Source organism: Gracilinanus agilis, chromosome 1 (genome assembly GCF_016433145.1).
Source record: "Gracilinanus agilis isolate LMUSP501 chromosome 1, AgileGrace, whole genome shotgun sequence".
Lineage (NCBI taxonomy): Eukaryota > Metazoa > Chordata > Mammalia > Didelphimorphia > Didelphidae > Gracilinanus > Gracilinanus agilis.
Window position 1 is genome coordinate 482,722,595 of NC_058130.1, and position 24,371 is coordinate 482,746,965.

The window sequence follows — 24,371 nt, forward strand, 5'->3', positions numbered from 1 at the left end:
TATACTGTTGAAACCCCAATAAAAATACCAGTATGTCGGCTAAGGGTTAAGCTCTTAACCCTGGGAGCTCTATCCCATCAGAGCTAATTCACTGTCTGACTACTTCATGTGGAAACTTTCTTTGTCTTTGGGTCTTTCTTCTCACCTTATGCTCTTCTTCCCTTACACTTTAACCTATCACCCATTTTTCTCTCAGTCCCTGGTTCCCCTTTCTGAGTTTTCTACCCACTAGGTACTTTTGTGAAGTCCGTAGACGTCTTCACTTGAGTTCAAATTCTACCTTCAAGTTTATTTGTATTCCTTTGGGCAGTCACTAACTTTCCTCCATCTCAGTTTCTTCATCTATAACATGAAAATATTGGACCATATAGTTTATATAAGATCCCTTCAAGTTCTAATTCTATAATCCTACATATTATCCAGAGCTAACAGTTTAACTATAGATATTTTATAATATAATGGATATTATGCCCAGATCACCTAAGATAGAGGTACTCATGGCAGAGATAACAGGAACCTGCTTCTGAGAAACAGGTTATGTGGTATTGTCATGGACATTTTGAATTGTCCCACCACATGGTTAGAAGCAGACTTTTCCATTAGCTGTATATGTCTACATCTGTAAATCTACCTGAATTAGGTGAGCACCTGTTTTCCTGTGGCATCTATATGGAAAATTCATTCAATTATAGTAGGCAACATCATGTGGTAAAAGGAGAAGGAGACAAGAACTAAGGACTACACATGCCCATGTCTCGTGGCCCTGAGAAATAGATTTGGAGTGTTGGTATATTTTGTTTGTCCTTTTCAGCTCTAGGTGCAGGAAATAGGGTACAAAGTCCTGAACCTCAAATCAAGAAGGCCTTGGATTTCTCGATTCCAGGAGAGATATTGCAACTGGCTCAACAAGGAAGTCCAAAAAGGCCAAGGTTTCAGGATTCTAGCCCAAGGAGAGCTTTGGACTTGAATTTATTAGAACTAATGCAATGTAGAAATTGAGCCATGCCAAATGCTAAATTCCCTTCACGTCTCCAGAAACCAAAGTGACATAATAGGAATTATGCCCCTGAAGTGTTAAGGAAAACATTTGTATTTTTCTTCTTGTTACACATTCCTTTGTAGAAATGAATCTAACTGGTTCAAAAAGGAACTGAGGTGCTCAGACTTCTAAAACTGAGGGAACATAATTGGTGACAACTCTAACCACTGGCAAAGAACCAACACTCACTCCCTTTCCCTAACTCCTCAGAGTACTTAGAGAACCCTAAAGAGGTGAAATACAACAAACCAACTTCTCATGGAATGGGACCAGAGAAAATTAGGTTAAATGTAGTAGATATCTGGGATATATCGGGCTCTTCCCATTTATAGGAAACCTTATAAAAATTCTCTGCCTTAGATTTTATATTTTGGATACCCTTGTTTGTGAGATCATAGAGAAATGGACATTGTTTAGACTTTAAAAGTAAGAATAAATAATAGGATTTCAATTGAATATAAGAAGTGCTAGAAAACAACTCAAGGATGACTCAAATAGAAAGCTTTGATGAGATGAGAAGTTTCAGGCATATTTACCCAAACTACTCAAATTAGCCAACCATTCCAAATGTAACAGATATTGACTGTTCTGTATACTTACTCCCTTGTTACTAAATAGCTTCTAGCTTATTAAGGAAATTCTGCATAGGGATAGCAGAGCCCAGAAAAAAAAAAAAAAACAAATAGGCTAACAGCTTGAAACTCAGATCTTCTGCCTCTGCATCAGTGCTTTCAACTTCTATCCCTTAAAATATATTTTCCTCTTTCTAAATTTTTGGCTTTGGACTCTATATATGATTTCATTGCTGTAGGAAACTCCCAAAAAGTAGTTTCCTAATAATACAGAGCTTCCCTACTAATACAGAGTGTCCCTACTAATACAGAGCTTCAAGTGCTCAGTATTTTGGTCTTAATGTGTTTCCAGCATACTGAAAGATGTTTACTTTACTTAGCCAAAGTTAGAGTATGTTTCAGAAGGGTGATGTCGACCCAGATCTTCCTGACTCCAAAGCCAACTCTATTCACTGTACTAAGCCTCTTCTACATAAAATTCTATTTCTTCCATATTACTCTTTCCTTCAAAAAACTACTCATAGGGGCAGCTGAGTAGCTCAGTGGATTGGGAGTCAGGCCTAGAGATGGGAGGTCCTAGGTTCATATCCGGCCTCAGATGCTTCCCGGCTGTGTGACCCTGGGTAAGTCACTTGATCCCCATTGCCCACCCTTACCACTCTTCCACCTAGGAGCCAATACACAGAAGTTAAGGGTTTAAAAAAATTTTTTTAACTACTCAGAGCTTAGCAATCATTCCCTTAAACTTTCCCTGATTCACCTTAATTTTAATAACAATTTACATTTACATAAATCCTTATGCTTTTTGGCAAAACATTCACAGATTCATTTTTTCAGTTGTTAATCTCAATCATCCTATGAGGAAGCTATGGCATTATATGTATTTTACAGGTGAAGAAGTTGTGCCACAGCGAGTTTAACAAAGAGTATATTTATGGTATACAGCAGTGATTCCCAAAGTGGGCACCCCCTGGTGGGTGCTGCAGCAATCCAGGGAAGCAGTGATGGCCACAGGTGCATTTGGGGGCAGTGAATAACTGTAAGGGGGCAGTGATAGTATGTGACACGGGGCACGAAGTAATATTTTTTCTGGAAAGTGGGAAGTAGGCCAAAAAAGTTTGGGAACCATTGGTATACAGCATAGATCTCCAAAACAGCATATTTGGGGCACAGAGTAAGTACTTCATAAATGCTGACTTCACTATTGTGGAGTTTTCTGCATATTTGAATTTTTTACATTATTTTATGATGTTTCCAGTAGTAGAACAATAATGTTTTCATGATTCCTCATTCTTTTTACTTTTCAAGATAGCTACTTCAGTGTCCTACATACAAGTGATCACAAATGCAAGTAGTTAACTAACTGAAATAGTTCACTGTCCTGTGGGGGATCCTTTGGAGAAGGCCACATGCAAATGACCCACATTATTATCCAAACATTATCAGTTAATTTAATTACTATCTTCATAAGATAAAAGATTTTCCTTCAAACTTAATGACTAATTACTTTTGTTAAATGATTCTACTGAATGTTTTTTAGTCCAATATAAATTAAATCACTGTAACCAGATAGAAATATTTATTGCTAAAAGCACCCTTCTTGGACATACTAAAAACTGTTGATCAGACTACAAGTGGATAAAAACTGAAGAGCATAATAAGCAAGAAAAGGGGGCTTCATTAATTATTAGAACCAGAATGAACCCTAGAGACTATTAAATCCAATTTCTATATCCACCATCATTTTACCAAGAACCATAGATACAAAGTTTGAAAGGACCTTAAGATAATCTAGTTCAACCCTCTCGTTCTGTAGATGAATCCAGAGAAGTATCAAGAAGGTAAGTGACTTGTCAGAGATCACACACAGGTTGTAAATAGCAGTGTCAGGCTAATTAAAAGCATTCTTTGTACATCTCTATTAGCAGACAAGACAATAGGGATGATATGCATTTCATCTTGTTCCCACATAATTTTGATCTCTTCTGCTCAGTCTTTCTATAGATCTTGAGTAGTAATGAATCAAAGTTATATCTGAGATATTATGGATAAGGGCACCATTTGTGAAGATAGTCCAGTTCCAGACGTAACAAACATATTTTAAGGTCTTCATTTGTAATACAGAGACTAGTTAACTGTCAGTCCATGGAAGATAATAAGACTTCTGATAGAATTTTAGCCATCAGGTCAAGTCTTCCTAAGTATTTGATAGGTGCTAATTTTTTGCTGCCTGCTATGTTGTATATTTTCTACCACTTTTTTATGTAATCTGCACTGATTATTATGTTGATTCTGAATTCTTTAAGTATTACCCATCTATAACTTCTGGTGGCAAGGACCTGATCCTGAAATGCCATCAAAATTCTCTCCATTTCCATGTATAAATACATGTAATTCCATCATTTGTTTGACATTTCTTTGATGATATGTTATTGACTAATAAATTCATACAATTGGTACCCAAGAGAGTTTTTTCCATTTTTTGTATCTTATCCATTTCATATACTCCATCCAGAGGCAAAACACCATCAGCTACATTCAGTGGTATTTACCTGTTAATATTTTATTATTGTGATGTGACATCTATTTTTCAAAAGTAGTTCTGAATTTTTTTAACTTGCTATATGCTCTAAAGTTATTCATCAATCCTCTTTCTTCCTTTTTGGCAAAGGAAACTTGAATCTTCAATTGCTACCTTATAGTTAATGGCCTCATATTTCATTCAGATTTTGGTTAGAGTATTTTCCAAGTCTCTTATGGTTCATTTTACTGTGTCAAAGATATACATTAAGGCTAATAATGCATAGGTATTAATTTCATCCTTCCATTCACCTTTGATTTCAGGATACCAGGAAGTCTCAACATGTTAACAGTCTTTTTTCTTTGATATCTTTATAGTCAAGTATCTTGCCTGGAGGAGACCAAGGTTCTGACTTCATTGATTGGTTCATTCAGGCATTCAATTTAAAATCGTGGTCTTATCATCAAATTAACTCATCACAGTCTCAGGTTATAAAATTTAACAACATATGTTTCAAGCTCCCCAAAAGAATAATTCCTCAAGTAAGTACCAAGGAGACCATGAATTGTTTTAAATTACAAATGAGGCCATGGGAGAAACCAAAGTCCAAGGAGATTAAATAACTTCTGCACAGTCACCACCCTAGTGAATGGCAAAGCTACATGGAAACCTAGGTCTTCTACCTCCAGTTCTATAAGGCCCTTTCCACTACGTTCCAAGAAAACCTTCCAGGCCTGATGAACAATCTAAATATAACTCACAGGGGCAGCTGGGTGGCTCAAGGGATTGAGAACCAGGCCTAGAAACAGAAGGTCCTAGGTTCAAATCTGGTCTCAGACACTTCCTACCTGTGTGACCCTGGGCAAGTCACTTAACCCCCATTGCCTAGCCCTTACCACTCTTCTGCCTTAGAACCAATACGCAGTATTGATTCTATGATGGAAGGTAAGGGTTTAAAAAATAAACAAATAAATAAATAAATAAATAGATAGATAGATAGATAGATAGATAGATAGATAGATAGATAGATAAAAGAATAAATGAAGCTCACCATGATTGCTACCTTCCCCTCTCAAGCCATTCTCATTTCCTAAGCAGCCTTTACCACAAATAGTTTCTAAAGTACAAAAAATATTAAAGAAGGCAAGAAAGTTATCCAAGGTGCAAAGCTAGTCATTACTTACCCAGCAATACCAATTCTCCCCAAGACCCAACCTGTCCTCATCCCCACTCCTAAATGATCCTATACTTACATTCATTAGGACAATGCTGACACATCTTGTGATGGAGGCTCTCTCTCCAGTTTTGACTAAGTCTCTGGCTTGTAATTTTGAGAATCTGATTTGCTAATCAGTCAGTAACTCTTACCTATTACATGATTTCATTCTAAGAGTCAAATCTTCTACTTATGGTAACAAATGAATATTTAGAGTCAGAGGCTCATTACTCTGAAATGATTCAGCCTCTTTTATGTCGCATTTAAAACTCTATTCATATCTATTTCATAAAAGAGAGGCAACATTTTCTCCATCAATTTCTGCTACAAATTGCAATGCTTTGGAAATGAGGCAAAAACCTTTCATTAGAGCATATATCATAATGTAGCCTATTGATTATATGAATGTTTTTCAGATTTGATAACCACTGTCACCCATTATAGCATAATTATTCTCTGCACTTAGCTCCAAAGTCTAAAATATTTGAAGACATCAAATGGCAATTCTTTAAAATATTTAAAAGAATGCTTTTCTTTCCAATGTTTTTATTAGCTATTCTTTATCTAAAGTGTGGTACTGGCAAAGAGGTAGGAAATTGCTCAGTAGGAGCTATTCTCCACATACAATCTAGGCATGCACTAGGTAATCATTCCCGTGGGTACCAGCCCCTTGGTCCATCTATATTTTCCCCTGGAGACCTAGCATAAAACTGTCACCAGAAGCAAAAGTTCCCAACAGCCTAATGCAGCTATTAGAACCCCTCAAAGAGGCAATAACAAAGTTCTGTTTTGGGTTTTGTTTTGTTTTGTTTTTCCCAGGGAGTACATGAGAAAGCTGATGCTACTCTCTGGAAACTACTTTTGAATTGGATTCACTTATTGTGAGGCAAGAAGTCATCATGTTAGCATAATTCAATGGAAAGAGGAGGTGTGGGTTTAAATCTTGACTCTGCCACTTACTACGTTTGTAATAGTATGTAAAGTGAATACAGTCAATTAAACCTCCCTGGGGCTCAGTTTCCTCATCTATAAAATGAAAGAAGTGGCCACTGATTTCCCTTTCAGCTCTTGATATGTGAGCCAATGGGAAGGCCATTTAAGTTCCATGGATCTCAGTTCCCTTATCAGTAAAATGAAGAGGTAGGATAATATGATTTCTAAGGGGCTGCGTGTCTATAATCCTACCTGTTCAAGTAGAGAATTTTATGGGCTTATGTATGAACTCTCTTCCCCAATATTAGTCCTCTTTTTGTCTCAGTAAGTAAGATGTAATTAAATCTAGTACTGGGATATTGTCAATGATCATAAACAGAATAAATATGGTGAATCATTCAAAAAATATAGTAAAAATATCTACACATCTCAGGTACTTTCTTCAGTAACAGAGCAAGAAAATATTGTTATTGCCAGAAAAACTCTCAGGTCCTAGTGGATAAGATATAAGTTTGCATACTGACTGAAGACTCTTGCATATTTGCTAGATGATAAGACTAAAATAGTAAGAGAGTATCTTCTACAAGTGATAGATGATTAAGCTTTTTGTTTTTCCATGAAGGATGGAGGACAGAAATGAACCCTCTTTTTTGGAAATCAAAGCTGAATTGTTTGCCCCACCCAAGTCCCTCCTCACTCTGAAAAAAAGCAATATTTCAGTTTGTATCACACTTTTGCCTACATTTATGCAAGTGCTCATGCACTCACATTATAAATTCACAATATGGAGATCAGAGCCCTATACAAAAATCACATTAAATGCTCAGACAGAATGTGGAAGAGGTTGTAAAATTATCCATCCGAAGTTATAGAGTTGCTATTAACCCTATGGCAACTATCCAATTTTGAGGAATTATTTAAAGTTGTCATTTTGGGAGTGTTAATAATCCATTGGACTCTCTTATTTTCATCATCAATTATAACTGATTTATAGGTTTTCCCGACTGTGCTCAGTACTTGCCAATTGAGAGTATAAGCTTTTCACAGCTATAACAAAACGAAAGTTCCATTTGTTAAAAGACAATCTATTCACTATATATTTGCATACATTCTTCTACTTGGATAAATAACAAATATTCTTTTTCATTGAAATTAGATCAAGTACTGTTGGCCCAAACCAGTCCATCCTCAGCCACCACTTTCTATCTGGTTCCCTGACAATGAACAGTAAAAGAGGTGAATAGACTCAATTTCACTTGCTCACAAGGAGCAGACAAAAGCAAAAGCTTTTCAGACAAAGAGCAAAACTGGGGTCTCATTTCTTGGACTTTTACTTCCTCTTTGTAAATATAAGCTAAGCTATACTTGCTAATTCAATATCAGTAACTCTTGCTTTATTGGAGAGGAAGGATGGGTACAATGCCTGTACCTGTGACTTAACAAGGTGACTGGATTAGGGATCAAAAAAGATATTTTTTAACCACCTGGAACAAAATAGGCACGCAATAAAGGCTTGTTTTCTTCCTTATGGAGTCAAAAATGACTCAATTTTGTTTTAGGTTTTTTCTTTTTTTTATTCTAGGTCCCATATGAAATTGCTGATACTATTAATTATTGATACTAATGATTGCCATCAATTATTAAGAAATAGGCAAGAAAGAGTAACAGAATTTTTAGGGAAAAGATAATAATAGCTAACATATACATAGCAATTTAAGGTTTGCAAAACACCTGACACATATTATTTCATTTTTAGAATAAAACCCTGGGTGACAAGTGTGATGAAAATGATTACCATTATACAAATCAAGACAATGAAGCCAATAGGAGTTGAAAGTCTTGCCCGGTATCACACAACTAATAAATATTTTAATGTGGATTTAAATGCAAATCTTCCTGACTCCAGGCCCAGTACTCTTTCCTGTGTTGTGAGGAAGATTAGATTAGGTATTGATTATGTATTGATTAAGTTGTACATAGCAGGAAGGAGCTGGAGCTGGGAATTCCAGGATGGAATGAGGGAGGAGGAAGTATGGACTCCATTAGTGGTAGGCAAAAACTGTTGCCAGCCTGGGAGACCTCAGAACAAAGGACACCCTGCTTCCTGATTTCCCCTGGGATCCTTTGTGGTGTGGCATCTAGCAAAAGGACAAGATCTACAGAGCCAAGAGAAGAGGTGAAGTTTGAGTTCTGGCGGACAGTGCTTCAAGCAAAACCCTTACTACTTGGTTCCTGAGATCTCACCTGTAAGCTACCTAGTTACCTATAATAATAAGCTCAGTTTTGAAGATTTCGAGATGGATATTGGGCACTCAAGTAAAGATTCCCAGCAGGGAAAAGGCAGATATGGAAGAGAGAGGTATAACTGAGACAGAGGTTTAGGAGTCAGTGTGTATGGAGTGAAAGTTGAATGGGAACTGGTAAGACTGCCATGGGATGCATGACCAACAAGATGGATAACTAGATACTTTCTCCTAATTTTATGACTTTTCAAACCTTATCAAAATAGTAATTATATGTAAGAGATAATCTCTACTAATATGAAATCATCTAAAACACCAAGAAACCTAATGAACATAATCACTAACTCACTCAACATCCTCTCCCAACCAGATACCACACTCAAGTAGAGCTACACAAGACCATCCTGGGGCTTGCAAAAGAACTCAGCACTGCACACATCACCACACTTGTCCTGCTCTGGAAAACTATGAGGCAGAAGCTTACTCTGGATGAAAGTGAAGCAAGGCAGTTGTTGCTTAAAGAGAGCTCAGCCAGAGAACTGAAGAATAGAGGATTCTGAGGCACAAATGTGAGCCTCCACTAAGGAAAAGGGCCCATCCTCCAGTTAGAGCCAGTTTTGTCCCTCCAGAAGTTGCCTCAGTCAGAGAATAAATTCCCCAAAATAATACTTTCCTGTTGCAGGAGTAGGTTATCCTGTTGAAGTCCAACTCCCTCCAAAGGAAATATCATCAAAGGGAAAGGAGTAGAAAAATAAGCTATAGGAGAATACAAAGAAAAAAGATTGCCATGGAAGAATATAGAGAAAGACAAAAGGTCCAAAGACAGAAACTTGGAAATTCAAAATTTGGGAAGCCAGGAAGAAGATGCAGACTGAAAAGGTCAGGGAAGTAGGAAGAGAACAAAAAGAATTTTCAGTGTGATTGAAGTCAAGGGAGGAAAAAGTTTCAAAAAAAGGGAGAGATCAAATATACCAAAAATGTGAAAGACACACAAATACGTAAGAGCCTCTGAACCAAATCAGGATGATTTTAACCTGATAGTCTAAAAGAGTTAAAGCATCATAAAAACTATCTAACAAAACAGATACAACTCAAAAAAAGGAAGAAACCAAATACAAAATTGCATATATATAACCAATTACACAGCTATTTTAACATAACTTATAATGAGGTTTTTTAAGATCTGTTTATTTCATGCTAAAAATCCATATCATTTAAAACCATGATCAAATTAGCTTCCATGATATCTATAAAAATAAACTCCCAAAAATAATAAGAAAATTTGGCTGTAAAAAAGTGCAAACAATGGCTAATAGCAAAGATTTAGTTAGGCACAGGACACTTTCTGAAGCACCCCTCAGCACCATCATCACCATTTCAGTATATCAAAATAATGGATGAAGGAGATGTTCACTGCTTCTATAAACCTGACAAAAAGGAAATTGCTTCAAACTCATTCTACCTATACCCTGAAAGGATGAGTCCCCAAAATCTGCACAGATAGCCCTAACTTAAAATGTTACATTGTACCCATCTTTGTGTACTCACCCAACTCTCACTTCTGCCCAATAAATGTAATTTGGTAAAACCTCTCTATTATCATTATACTTGATTTCCACATGATTTCTTTTGCCCATTCACATTTTGATTATCATCTACTTATTTAAAGAGCTAAAAATCAAGTTAGTTTGATTGAAGTTTTTAAATTATTATTCTTTCTTTTATGCTTTTTAGTAATTCTGGTCTTGATTCTATCCAGCTATTGGTATGATTGCACAGATATTTGACTCTTTCCTCTCTCTCAGTATATCCAAGCAAGTTCCACAGAACAGAGCAAGGCTCATTGGAAACAATTTTGGGTTTAGTGTCTAAGAGTTTAAAATAAAACCTTAGCTCTGTCACTTACTATCTGAATGATCTTGTTAAAGTCATTTAACTTTAGCTACCTTACTAAATCTCAGTTCCTGTTTCTTAAAAAATAATGTTTATTCCCTCCTCCCCTACAATACAATGAAAGCTCCTTAAATTCAGGGGAAGTTCTGCTTTGTCTTGGTATCCTCAGTGCCTTGCAAAATGCCTGGTACAAGTAAGTATTTAATAAATTATTTTTAAATTAAATTGAATTAAATATTCTATTTTACCACTTTTTAACATCTCTAAACTTCAAGTCCTCTCTTGCAAAGCAAGGAGAGTCACTGTGAGGAGACAGAAGGGTGAGCCACAGAATACAAACCAGATGTGCATACTGACTTAATTTGGAGGGTCCTATGAAATTCTTCATAGAATTTCTTCTTCTTAATCCTCAGCAATTGATACGGAGGCTTAAGATGCAATTATTTTTATGGTGATCTTTTTTCAGATGTCTTTAGTAGAACAATATGCAATGACCAAATATCCCACTAAATAATGCTTCTTGTTGCCTTGGGGCACACAATAAAACCACTGACTTTTCTTGTCTCTCCAAGGAATAACCACATGTCTTTTTTCCCCCTTTAGCTACAACTTCCATCTTTCTACTGATTTTCTTTTATAGCAACAATGTCAAGATTGATACAATTCAGCTCCTCCAGCAATAGGTCCATTTGTTAACCTTTGGACAGGGATCTTACATTTAGAATACTAACAATCAAATTTAAGTTTATAGATGGGCTAAAAACAATGTGGTTCTTAGCAAAATGTGCCTGCTTCCCCATCAGTCTGCCACGGTCACTGCAGAAGCAAAAAGCTACACAGGACTGAATATGATTCTATATTTTTATTTTGCTGCATTGGTTGCCAGGGCCAAAAACTTCATCACCAAGTTGCCAGATGGTGGTGAACACTTCCCTATTTAACTACAGTGGATCTCAGACTCATACATAATCTATTGCTGGGACCATATCTGAAGTCTTTTCAGTAGCAAAGAACATGTCAAAACTTATGGTCTGCTGGTATCACCTTTGAGAACCTAGGTTCACTTGCATTTCGTAACCAGGTGCCAAAATAAAACTTTGTGGAAGTTTTCATCAAAACCACTCTAAAAATTCAGATACCACTGATAGAAATATTGGCTTTGGAGGAAGAGAGGAGCAGAACAAGAGGGCTCCAGTTTTGTTGGTACCAAACTGGTTTTATAATGGTACAGTGAAATGCCTGACATCAAGATAGTTGATCTTTGCTCCTGACTAGTCTCAATTAAGAGTGCTTCAGCAATTCTATCTCTTTGCTAAAGTGGTGAGTTGGGGAGTAGAGGAAGGGATTCATATGAATGTAGAACATCACTTTTAGTTTCAGATTTTTTCCAATTTCTTGAATGGTTTTTCTGGAAGGTTTTATTTTTTGCTTTAGTGCCAGTTCTATGACAGAAGATCAGCAAAGGCCAGGTAGGCAATTGGGATTAAGTGACTTCCCCAGGGTCACAAGGGCAGATTTGAAACCAGGTCCTCCCAACTCCAGGCCTAGTGTTTTATCTACTATACTACCTAGATATCCCAGAAGGGTTTTTAAATCTCTTTTTTCCCTAAATAAGTTTTTGTTATAAGGGCTGGTTTTCTGTGAAGGGGTGAGGTGGATGTATTTAGGTGAAATTTTAGGTGATGAAAAATCAAATATATCAATAAAAATTTATTTTTTTTGAAATATTTTAGTATGAAGTGATCAGCATCTCAGCCTGATTCTTTGCATATCAGCATCTCTCCAGTATCATGTCCTTGAATTTTGAACAACCTGTGCCAAATTATTATCATTGGAATCCAGGCTGCCACTATTTCCTTGTATTTCTCTGTCATCTTAATCCAAAATAAGTATAGGCGATTGTCCCAGGATAAGAAGTTTCCCAGGGCCTGGCAGAAATTATTAAGACTAAGCTGACACCAATAATTCCAGTATCAATTATGGTATTAGAGTGAACTGTGGCAGTAATAGGCCTCAAATTTTTGTCTATTGCTGGTCAAAACAGAATGGTAATCCACATGATTTGGGAGGTATTTGACACATGATCGACAAAACCTAAAAGCCAATGGATATGAAAATAAATCCAGGCACTTCAGAATTTGCTGTCTTTTCAGAAAAAGTCAGTGATTATATTTCCTCTCTTTTGAGTTTTGCAGCAGATCATGGCCTGCAAGAAAAACACAAAAAGATCCTCCTCTGTGTTTACTCTGTACAACTGGGTGGGGAATAAAGCCTGAAGCATATAGATAGATAGATAGATAGATAGATAGATAGATAGATAGATAGATAGATAGATAGATAGATAGAGATAGAGATAGAGATAGAGATAGATATAGATATAAAATCTTCTGACAGACATTTCAATAGTTTGACTTCCAGTTCTATGACCATCATGCTGAGGGTATTTCAAGGAAACAAGAAAGTATCTATGTTTGGAATTGGTGTGGATGTTCTGAACACATTAAACAAGATGAGCAATGTCAGATGTGAATATTGCAAAAATACCATTCTCTATAAAAGGCCAGTGAATATTCCAAACATGAATACAGTGTCAATTCATATAGTCTATATTTGTCACATAGATGATATATAGTTATATAATTAGCAAATATATCATAAAATATATACTTGCATGATTCATATGTATAAATAATTTCAATTATTAAATGTCAACTAAAATTTCATAGAAATATTATATGTAACTTCAAATTACATTCCACATTCAAATAATTTTGGAAAACTAAATAGATCATATTTACTTTTTATTTTTACTATATAATTATATTTAATATACTCATAAATTCACACATTTATATCTTTTTTCTTTTGCAAAGTAACTTGGTGTGAGGAATATAATTTGTTGCTGCCAAAATATTGTGCTGTTTTGTTGTAACATGTCTGACTCTTCATGACCTCATTTTGGGGTCTTCTTTTTTAACCCTTAACTTCTATGTATTGACTCCTAGGTGGAAGAGTGGTAAGGTCAATGGGGGTCAAGTGACTTGCCCAGGGTCACACAGCTGGAAGTGGCTGAGGCCGGGTTTGAACCTAGGACCTCCCGTCTCTAGGCCTGACTCTCAATCCACTGAGCTACCCAGATGCCTCCTGGGGTCTTCTTGACAGAGTTACTAAAGTGATTTGCCATTTCTTTCTCTAGTTCATTTTACAGATGAGAAAACTGAGACAAACAGGGTAAAGTAACTTGCCCAAGATCACACAGATAGTAAGTGTCTGAGATCAGATTTGAATCCAGATATTCCTAACTTCAGGTCCTGTACCCTATCCACTATGCCATCTAGCTGTAATCTTGAAATTGTTGTAAATTTAACCCTTTGCATATAGAATGCTCAAAGTTATATGCTTTGTCTCCTCAAAGCAAAAAGTAGTCCAAAACTTACTGGCTGAATTTTTTTTAATTTAAATTTATTTATTTGATACATTAAAATATCAAGTTAACTCTCTCCCTTCCTGCCCTCTCCCATTAGGGAAGGCATGATTTGACAAAAAGATATATTTATGTGGATAGATAGATAGATAGATAGATAGATAGATAGATAGATAGATAGATAAAACTACATCTTATTTATTTCTATCAGTTCTTTCTCTGTAGGTAGACATACACAAGTCACTCTTCAAATGATATTTCTGTTGCTATATATAATGTTCTCTTAATTCTGCTCAATTCACTTCTCACAATTTCATGTAGATCTTTCTGTGTTGTTTTTTTTTAGTTAACCTGCTTATCATTTCTTACAGCACAGTAGTATTCCATCACAATCATATGCCATGACTTGTTCAGCTGTTCCCTAGTTAATGGACATCCCCTCAGTTTCCAGTTCCTTGTCACCACTAAGAGAGCTACTATAAATATTTTAGAACACAAAGGTTCTTTTTTCTTTTTTCCCTGGTCACCATAAGGAATAAGTCTAGCAGTGGTATTTCTGGGGCAAATGGTATACACTATTTTATAATTCCTTGAGCATAATTTTAGGTTGCTCTCCAAAATGGTTGATTAGTTTGGTTGGTTGACTTTAATGTGGACTGTGATTGTCATCTCACTGAGCATGTAATAAAGTGATTCTAGCTCTGTTCCTTGAGATATTAAGAGCAAATTTACCAACACCATTTTAAAAAATAAATTCCTAAATACACAGGTGGCTCTTACTTCTGATCCTTCATATCTGTCTCCCTGCATACTCTTAGACTTTCAAAAGAAAACTGAGTAGAATGAGTAAATCATATATGTGTGGGAACCTAGAGACATGCCTTGGCCAGGTTTTCACAAACAAGAGAAGTGAGATCTAGACTTCTATCAGCAGGGGATCTAACCATCCCCATTTAACTTCTAGAGCAGTGAATTCTATTTTTCTTCTAATACTCTTTCTAATATCCCAGAAAATATCCATTAAATATCTCTTCTGGGAGAATTCTAGGTGATATAAAAATAAATATATCAATAAATATCTATTGAAAATAATCTCTTCTACAACTTTGTCTTGCATGGACCTCAGTCTCACACCATCTACTTTGCAAAATCAAAGTTCTTGTCCTCTTTAAAAACAAGTAACAGCACATGCCTTTTTCCATTTCTCTTATATTTTATACAATCTCCATAGATTGTCATAGAGAATTAACAAACGTAAAACAGATATGAGTTATTATACTTCCCTTAACAATGTGTTTCCTCATATTCCAAAGGTTTAAACACTAGCCTGATATAGGAAACTTTCAAGAATCATATTTTATGAGAAAAAAGGTGTACTAATAAAACATTAATATCACTAACGTGAACATCAGAAATATAATACTGTATAGTAAGTAATTAAATATTTCACTGGAGATGGGAGAATGTTATTAGATATCTTCATAATTATTTTCCTCTTGTAATGATAGGAATTCATAGAGGTGGTTCCCAATTCATTATTTACTTTGTTTATTATCTGATTTTATTTTGTGTTTTACTCTACTTATTTTTATATCCTTCAGGTTTTTGTTTTATATGTCATTTGGTCTTATTTTCTTGAATGAGAAGATGAACCACTTGATATAAATGAAGCCATATGAAAGAATGAAATTGCATTTCAGTGGAGAGATGATCCCTTGGGAAGACAAAGAAAGGAGATAGCAAAGGTTTTATCTTGAGCCCAAAGGCAACAAGAAACTGTATTTTATAGAATATTCGGACATCAGATATTGAAATAATAAGGATAAAACATTACCAAATGACTACCTTGAAAAAAGTGCAGTTTATACAACAACATTGGTGTTTCTATTTTTGTCTTCACAATTGAGAAAAGAGGAAAGAAAAAGAAAGAAGATGAAAGGTCAGTTTCTGGAATGGCTAGTATTGCTCAAGAGGGTAAGCTTACATTTCACAATGGTAGATGGGGAAGCCAAAAGGCCTGATAAGGAGACATTGGTCTTCTGGGAAGGGACTGCTCTCAGAGCACCTGAAGGATGTTGAAGTAGGAGAATTTCAAGGAAAAATTTATCCTGCTTCATAATTTTGCCAAGATTCAGTAATTCAAATCACTATTAATTTTGTTATGATTCAATATATATCATAGTTAATATGCTAAATTCAGTTTTATACACTAGAATGAGATCTGGACCTAGAGTTTGGAAAGGTCTATATTCAAATTCTGATTCTGACATTTTACTGTAGCTCCATGAACATAGGGAGGTCATATAATCTCTTAGAACAATCTCAAATTCCTTGTCTATAAATTAAGGATTATAATGATATTTGTGACATTTGTAATTCAGGACTATTATAAGGAAAATGTTTTGTAAATCTGAAAACGTTCTAGAAATGTGTCATTATTCTGAGTGTACCAAGGGTTCCATCCGAGGTAATATAATAATGAAATACAATTTTGAAGTTCAATGAATTTTAATTTAAAATAAACCAAACAGAAAAGACACAGATGAATTAATAAGGGAAACAAAAACTTTAATTTCTTTAGTAAATGTTTACTTGGGCATTACTAACAATTGAATCATGCCTATAAATACTGATAGATATAACTGTGATTGTAAACATCAGAGTATACATTATTATTTTAAAAGCTTTAAAATTGTCCATTAGCATTTTCTAATTCTTGATTATTAGAGTCCCTACTTTTCCAGAGCCTATTAAAGAGACACTTTGTCAATGACAAAATTGTCATACATTCTCTAACCCATTAATCCACTGAGATTATGAAGAGTTGTTATATATGACCTACTGATTATAAATCAGCTTGTGAATCTGAAAGAAAGCATTACGGATTCTTTGTAATACCCCTAGAGTTTTCCCAAAGTCATTTTACTCTTGACAGGGACTTCCCAAATTTATTGTAATGGTCAATACTACTACCTGGTTTTGAATCAAAGGTCATTCTTCATTAATATCAATATTCTTCTAGTGATTCTGTCCTGATGTGAACCTTGTAACACTACACCTTCAAAAGAATTAAAGCTTTCGAGCACCCAAATAGCAATGAAGGGGTACTAAACTAGAACATATACCCAATTTAAAAAACAATGTAGCCTGCTGGATAGAGCACTGAACTTGAAGCCAGAAAGACTGTCTTTGAACTCCTCAAATACCTACTACTGTAGCTATGTGATTATGAGCATGTCAGTTTACTTCTCTCAGTCTCTGTTTTCTCATTTGTAAAATCGGGTTAATAGTAGCAATTATTTCATATCACTGTTATGAGAATCACATGAGATGATTTCTCATCTGCTGCACTATTTTGAGACTTCTTTCACAGTCATTTCTACTAAGTTCTAGTATTGTGCTCTAGGAAGCTCATTATTGGGATAACCTCATCATCGTGTAAAATCTCATAAGTCTTGGCACTCCACCTCATCACAACAATCTTCCTCTCTGATTGAAAAATGGGGTCACGAACTCCAAATCTCTGTTTAAGGAGGGGTATCAACTAAGATATTTCCTAATTTCTCACCTAACTAAACTACTTTGGTACTTCTCTGACTGACTTCTCTACCATGCCCTGGCATTTGAGTACTTTCTCTTTTTTATTTAATTTTATTTTCCCCCAATTACATGCAACAACAGTTTCCAACATTTTTCAAAAAATATTGAGTTTCAAATTCTCTCCCTCCATACCTACCCTCTCCATCCACTAAGATGATAAGTAATCTCATATGGATTTTACATGGGCAATCACATAAAATACTTTTCTATATTAATCCTTTTGTGGAAGGAAACAAAAAATTAAGAAAGTGAAAAAAAGTTTGCATTGATTCAGACTCTTTCAGTTCTTTTTCTCTGGAAGCAGATGACATTTTTTATCATAAGTCCTTTGGGATTATTTTGGACCACTGTATTGCTGAGAATAGCTATTCACAATTGTTCATTATACAGTATTCCTGTCATTGCGTACAGTGTACCTCTAGTTCTTCTTATCTCACTCTGCTTCAGTTCATGTAAGTCTTCCCAGGTTTTTCTGAGCTCCTCCTGCTTGTCCTTTCTTACACCACAAAAGTATTCCATTACAATCATATAGTCAATTGGCAATTGATGAGTATCCTCTCACCTTCCAATTCTTTGCCCCCCACAAAGAGAACTGCTTTAAATATCTTTGGTCCTCCTTTTTGTTTTTATTTCTTTGGGATAAAAGCCTAATAATGATATTACTGGGTCACTTTCTATTTTGCCCTATGATTCTAGAATAGCAAGACAGTGTTCCTTTATGATTTCCTGAAAGATAATATCTAAGTTCTTTTTTGATCATAGCTTTTAGGCAATCTGATAATTCTTAGATTACCACTCCTGGATTTATTTTCCAATCAGTTGTTTTTTCCAATGAGATATTTCATGTTTTCTTATATTTTTTCATTCTTTTGACTTTGATTGTTTCTTGATGTTTCACAGAGTCATTAGCTTCCACTTGCCCACTTCTAATTTTTGAGATATGATTTTCTTGAGTGAGGTTTTGTGCCTTTTTCACCATTTGACCAGTTCTATTTTGTAAAATGTTCTTTTCCTCAGTGAATTTAAGTAGTTCTTTTTTCCATATGGCCAATTCTGCCTTTAAAAATTCTATTTTTGTATATCTTTTTTCCATTTGGCCAATTCTGCTTTCTTAAGGAGTTCTTTTGCTAATTACCTTATTCTTATTTTAAGATATCAATTTCTTTAGTATTTTTTGTTCCTCCCTTTACCAAGCTGTTGACTTTTTTCATGATTTTCCTATATCACTCTCACTTCTTTTCCCAATTTTTCTTTTAAGTCATGTGCCACAGTAAGGCCTGCCCTAGCACATTGTTTTGCTCTGTTATGAGTAAAATGAGATTAGCTAGTTATTAGGAATTAAGATGTACCTAGCAGGAAGGAGCTGGAGCTTGGAATTCCAGGTTGGAATGAAAGAGGAGGAAGTCTGTCTGTGCCCTGAGTGTGGACTCCATTAGTGGTGGGCAAAACTGTTGCCAGTCTGGGAGACCTCAGAGCAAAGGACACCCTGCTTCCTGATTTCCCCTGGGATCCTGTGTGATGTGTCATCTAGCAAAAGGACAAATCTACAGAGCCAAGAGAGGAGGAGAAGTTTGAAAACTGGAGGACAGTGCTTCAAGCAGAACCCTCTCTACTTGGTACCTGAGATCATCTTGACTCTTGGCATCCAGAGATCATCAGTGGATTGCAGTGAGAATCCCAAAGCCACAAAGTCCTAGCTGTACTCAAGCCTGGCAGGTTCCAGGTTTGAGGCAGAAACCCAGAGACTCCATTTACAGCTCCTTGGGCCCTGTTAGTTTAGATCACTTAGATAAGAGTAGAATAAGTCCTCCTATCGCCCTGTGGTTTTATCCCTTAGATTTTAAGTATAGAAATCCTTTCCCACCTTTTAGTCTAACATAATTAAAGCTGTTAAGTCCCTTTTACCTTGTTAGCCTGTTACTATACTCTGGTCTAGTGGAAGCTGGGTGACAGTTAAGATCAACTGCCATTCCTGTGGAATCCAGTAAACTCTGGTCTCTTCACCCTGGCCCAGTCTCTCATAAATCCTAGAGTATGTTCCCACAAAACACTTAGTTTATTGTAATATCCCTGGTGACCCCATTACCTTACTTATATTTTCTTATAGCTCTCAACCTCTACCTGGGTATACTAAATTACTTGTACCAGCCTTCTAAATTGTTTTGGCCTAGAAAATTACTTCATTTCATCTTTTTGTTGGTTATGCTGATCCAGAAGTCATTCTGAGGCTTTATATCATAGTTTTTTGGAAGGTAATTTGGTAGAGATCAGATAGGTCCACATGCCTTCTCTACCATCTTAGCTCCACTCCCCTTAATTACTTTCTCTTCCTCCCAAACTCTGTTGAACATCTTGTTTTGTGTTGTCTTCACCATTAGAATGTAAACTCATGGAAGACAGGGAGTGTCCTTTTTTCTATTTACATTTTTATATTCCCAACACTCAGCAAAGTGCCTGGCCCATTGTAGGCTCTTAATGAATATTAATTGACTATTACTGAGATGATAAATGTAAAGCACTCTGCAAACCTTAAAGCATCATATAATCATTAACTGTTATTATTGCTATTGACAATGAAAAATTGTTCTGGAAACCAGACATATGAGATAACATCTGAAAAATGTATGTGTTGAAAAGGAAGTAGGTTGGTCTTGTAGTGAGAGAGAGAATGACTAAACAAATATTTCAAAAGAGTCTCTTATATGCAAGGCCTAGTGCTTAGCACTGATCCAGGAAACTTTCCATCAGTCTACATCATCTTCCAGCATCATTGCTATAAGATTGTAATACCTCACTGAAGTGTTTTTTTAAGTAAATAGAGATTTGTTGCCTCTCAGGGCTAACCATGGTCAAAATCCATGTCTTTGTATATAATCCACCTTTGTTGAGTTGTTGTCAATATTTTGATAGTTCAAAAATCTGTATTTTGATCTTGTAGACAGCCTCTCCACCAAAATAGATAACATTCCTTCTAGGATTGTTATGTTTAAAAACTGAAGAAACCATTAAATTCATCATCAGCTAACCAGCATGGTGACAAGCCTCTCAGAACTTACTCAGGTTAGTTCCCAATTGACAAGCAAAGAATACCTCTAGAACTGTAAAGAGGATCTTTTCCAGGTTGGCTGATCCTTATTCTTCACTGAAACAGTCTTTAAGGATTCAAGGTCCTTTCTACTTCCAAAATGAAGAAAGACTTAAGGGGAGAGGGAAAAAGTATGAGAGTATACTTGATAGGTTGTATTCTTATTCACTAATATTCATAATAACTACAGATATTGCTAACTATAAATATGCTTGGGTCTCTACTACCTTAAAAAATAAAAAAGCAAAAGTCTACCTTTGGCTCTGTCATCTCTTCAAATTAATGTTATTTTGTGGGTAATTTCTTTTACTAAGAATATTCTCTGCTTCCTTATCATTTTATTCTTTAAGGCTCTGTAAATTTTGGTTTCCAATTTATCCATTTTTTTGCAATTTCACCAAAAACCTCCTGATTTCCAAATCTTCTCACCTCTTCTCAGTCCTCTTTCTCTTTCATAACTGTTATTTTTAACACTGTTGAAATAGGTTTGTAAATGAGGAGCTGGAAGAAATCAAAGCTTGATATCAGATTGTCTCACACTAAATCCAGGTCTCTCTAGACTGCATTATTTAAGATTCCTCAAGAGAGAAATAACAACAGAACCAACCACATCGCTTTCATCATTAACATTAATCAAGATGTAAAATGGAACTCTCTTCTCATGAAATCTTTTCTTCATTGTAATAGAGAAGATCCTGGAAATAATTCAGGTTTTAGGGGGTTTGGGGGGGGATGGTCAGATCTCCTTTTCAGATAATATTTTCCTGGTTTAATCAAGCTCCAAACAATGGAGAACCTCCTGAAAGATGTGTGTAATCACTCAAAGTTTTACCCAACTACCTACACAGGAAAAGTCAAGTGGATAAAGAATCTATTGCAGGTATTGCAACAGATACTTGGGTTAATAGCCTAGAGTCTCACCACAAGTATGTATATACTGGAATAGAAAGCATAGATGGACATGACAGACAGATAAATAAAAAGCGAGTAGGCTGGATCACATAGGATAAACCACAAACTTCTTTTAATGACCCCAAGGTAGAATATAATAGTCTCTCAAGAATTTAAAATATCACTTGACAGGACCCAGAAATATGCATAGTATGTACAAACAGGTTGTGACATATAATCACTTAATACTTCAAAGAACAAGAATTTAAAATGTCATTAAGGCAGGTAGGTGTCTCAATGGATAGAGTGCCAGGCCTGGAGTCAGAAGGATCTAGGTTCAAATCAAGCCTCAGACATTTCCTACCTGCATGACCCTGGACAAGTCACTTAATAACAATTTCCTAGCCTTTACCACTCTTCTGTCTTAGAACTGATACTTAGTATGGATTCTAAGACAAAAGGTAAGGGATTTTTTAAATGTCATTAGGGAGAATATATTTGTAGGAAAGAAAAATGAGCTGGTCACATGATGAGGATAAAGGATGACAGATAGACAAAGAGTATTCTTAAGAACTCAGAAGACACATGGTTCAATAGGTGGATGATTGGGGATTTTGACTTTAGATAATCACTCTATTGCAAATATGGATAACATGGAAATAGGTTTTGAACAATGATATGTGTATAACCCAGTGGAGTTGCTTGTCTGTTCTGGGAGGGGGGAAGGGAAGAGAGGAGGGAAAGAACATGAATCATGTTACCATGGGGAAATATTCTAAATAAATAAATAAAAATTTTAAAAAAATTTTAAAAGAACTCAGGAAAAATTGATAAAGGCCAACACTACATTGGAAGCATTCTCTGCATTGAACTCAGGGATGCCAAGTCAAGACAACAAGCAATTATTAAACACCTTCTATATTCCAGACAGTGTGCTTATCACTGAGAAGTTTAGAGAAGAAATAGATTTAGGCGCAAAGATAATTAGTTCTATTTTAGACAGGAATATTCCTTTATTTAGAATTAAGAGGAAGTGTAGAGATCATCATCTCAACCTATCACATTTTATAAAGAGGAAAATTAAGCCAAGGAAAGGGGTTGGCCAAGATCACTTGGATAATAGGAGAGTCAGGATTTGAACCTAAATCCTCTGAATTCAAATTCAACATCATCCTACAATAATAAGTAACCTTCCTCCTAAAGGAAAATAAGACTACTTCTGTCTCTTTGTTTACATATATAGAATTTTGTCATATTGAAACAAAAAGGACCACAGTATATGTTCCTCATGTTGAAGAATGTTCTATATGATGATTTTATAAAATTCACACTACCTGTTAAGTAAGACATTTTGAAGGGGAGAGGGATTCAGACCTGTTGATTATTTCATGAGTGAGAGAATCCCACTGTGGCAATTCCCTTTGCCTATATAGATCTAGCAACTCCTAGGTTGCTGATCTCAGTCCTACAGGATACTGAGAAGTAAAATGATTTACCCATGGCAAGCTAATAGGTCAAGTCAAAAAGCATTTATTAAGGGGAAGCTAGGTAGCATAATGGATAGAGCACCAGACCTGGAGTCAGAAGGACCTGGATTCAAATTTTACCTGAAACACTTCCTAGCTGTGTGACCCTCAGCAAGTCATTTTACCCCAATTATCTAGTTCTTGCCACTCTTAGAATCTTAGAATCAATTCTATTTTAGAATCTTAGAATTAATTCTAAGATAGAAGGTAAGAGTTCTTTTTAAGTCATTTATTAAGCACCTACAATGTGCCAGGTACTGTGCTAAACTGAGAATACAAAGAAAAACAAAAATCATTACCTCAAGAAGGTCACAATTTAATTCGCAGGATGGGGTGGGTCGAAGGGTAGGAGATAACATGTAAAAAACTAGAGGCAAAACTTAAATATAGATTTCCCTATCCCCCAGGCCATTCTGTTATCCCCCATGTTGCACTGGCTGTCAAGTCACTTACTATTTCATATAGATCATCTCCTTTGGGTATTATCATTTCTTTTTAAGTCTATGACAAAGCTGCATATTTGATGTCGACATTTAATCTTTCTGACCAGTATAGATTTTGTCAACCAAGTAAAAGATTAGCAACATTTGTGAATACAAATGCATTTTAAATTCTGAATAAATATAGCCCATTTGTAACAGCAAATACAAAATATCAATATATACTATTAATCTTTCTTCCAAATCTGTATTTTCTGCTGTCTTGGGTAGAATTTTACATATTGAAATGATTATGGTATTTTATCATTTTATATCTTAACTCAGCATTTTCAGATGAAATAATTTTATATAACTGTTGAATAATGAAAAAGAAGAGAGTTTTCTTTTCCACAGTATCAATTACTGCTGCTTAGGGCCTAAAAGCATCGACTTAACATTATGGAATGTCTCTTTACCATAATGTTATCCGCAGCACAACTAAATTCATTGCAATTTAACAAATTTTTACAAGCCTAGCTATGTACGGAGCATTGTGCAAAGGACTAAGGAAGATGTAAAAATTAAGTAATACATGTTTCCTTGCCTTCCCAGAGCAGCCAATATAGTAGGGGGATACAGCACATAAACAAACGACAATTTAAAAAAACAAACAAGATAAACTGACGTGCATCAAAGTAAGTACTATATAAGAGACAAAGGGGAGTATGTGATTGATGACTAGATTAGGGAGTTCTGCTTCTCAGAAAAGACAGCACCTGAAATGGGCATTTAAGTATAAGCAGCATATCAACACATAGGAATTATGTTGATAGCTAAAACTTAGTTTGTTGTGGTTCAACTGTTTCAGTCATGCCAATTCTTGGTGTCTCCATTTGATGTTTTCTTGCCAAAGATCCTGGAGTCCTTAGCTATTTCCTTCTCCAATTCATTTTATAGATGAGGAAACTGAGGCAAATAGGGTTAAGTGACTTGCTCGGGGCCACACAGC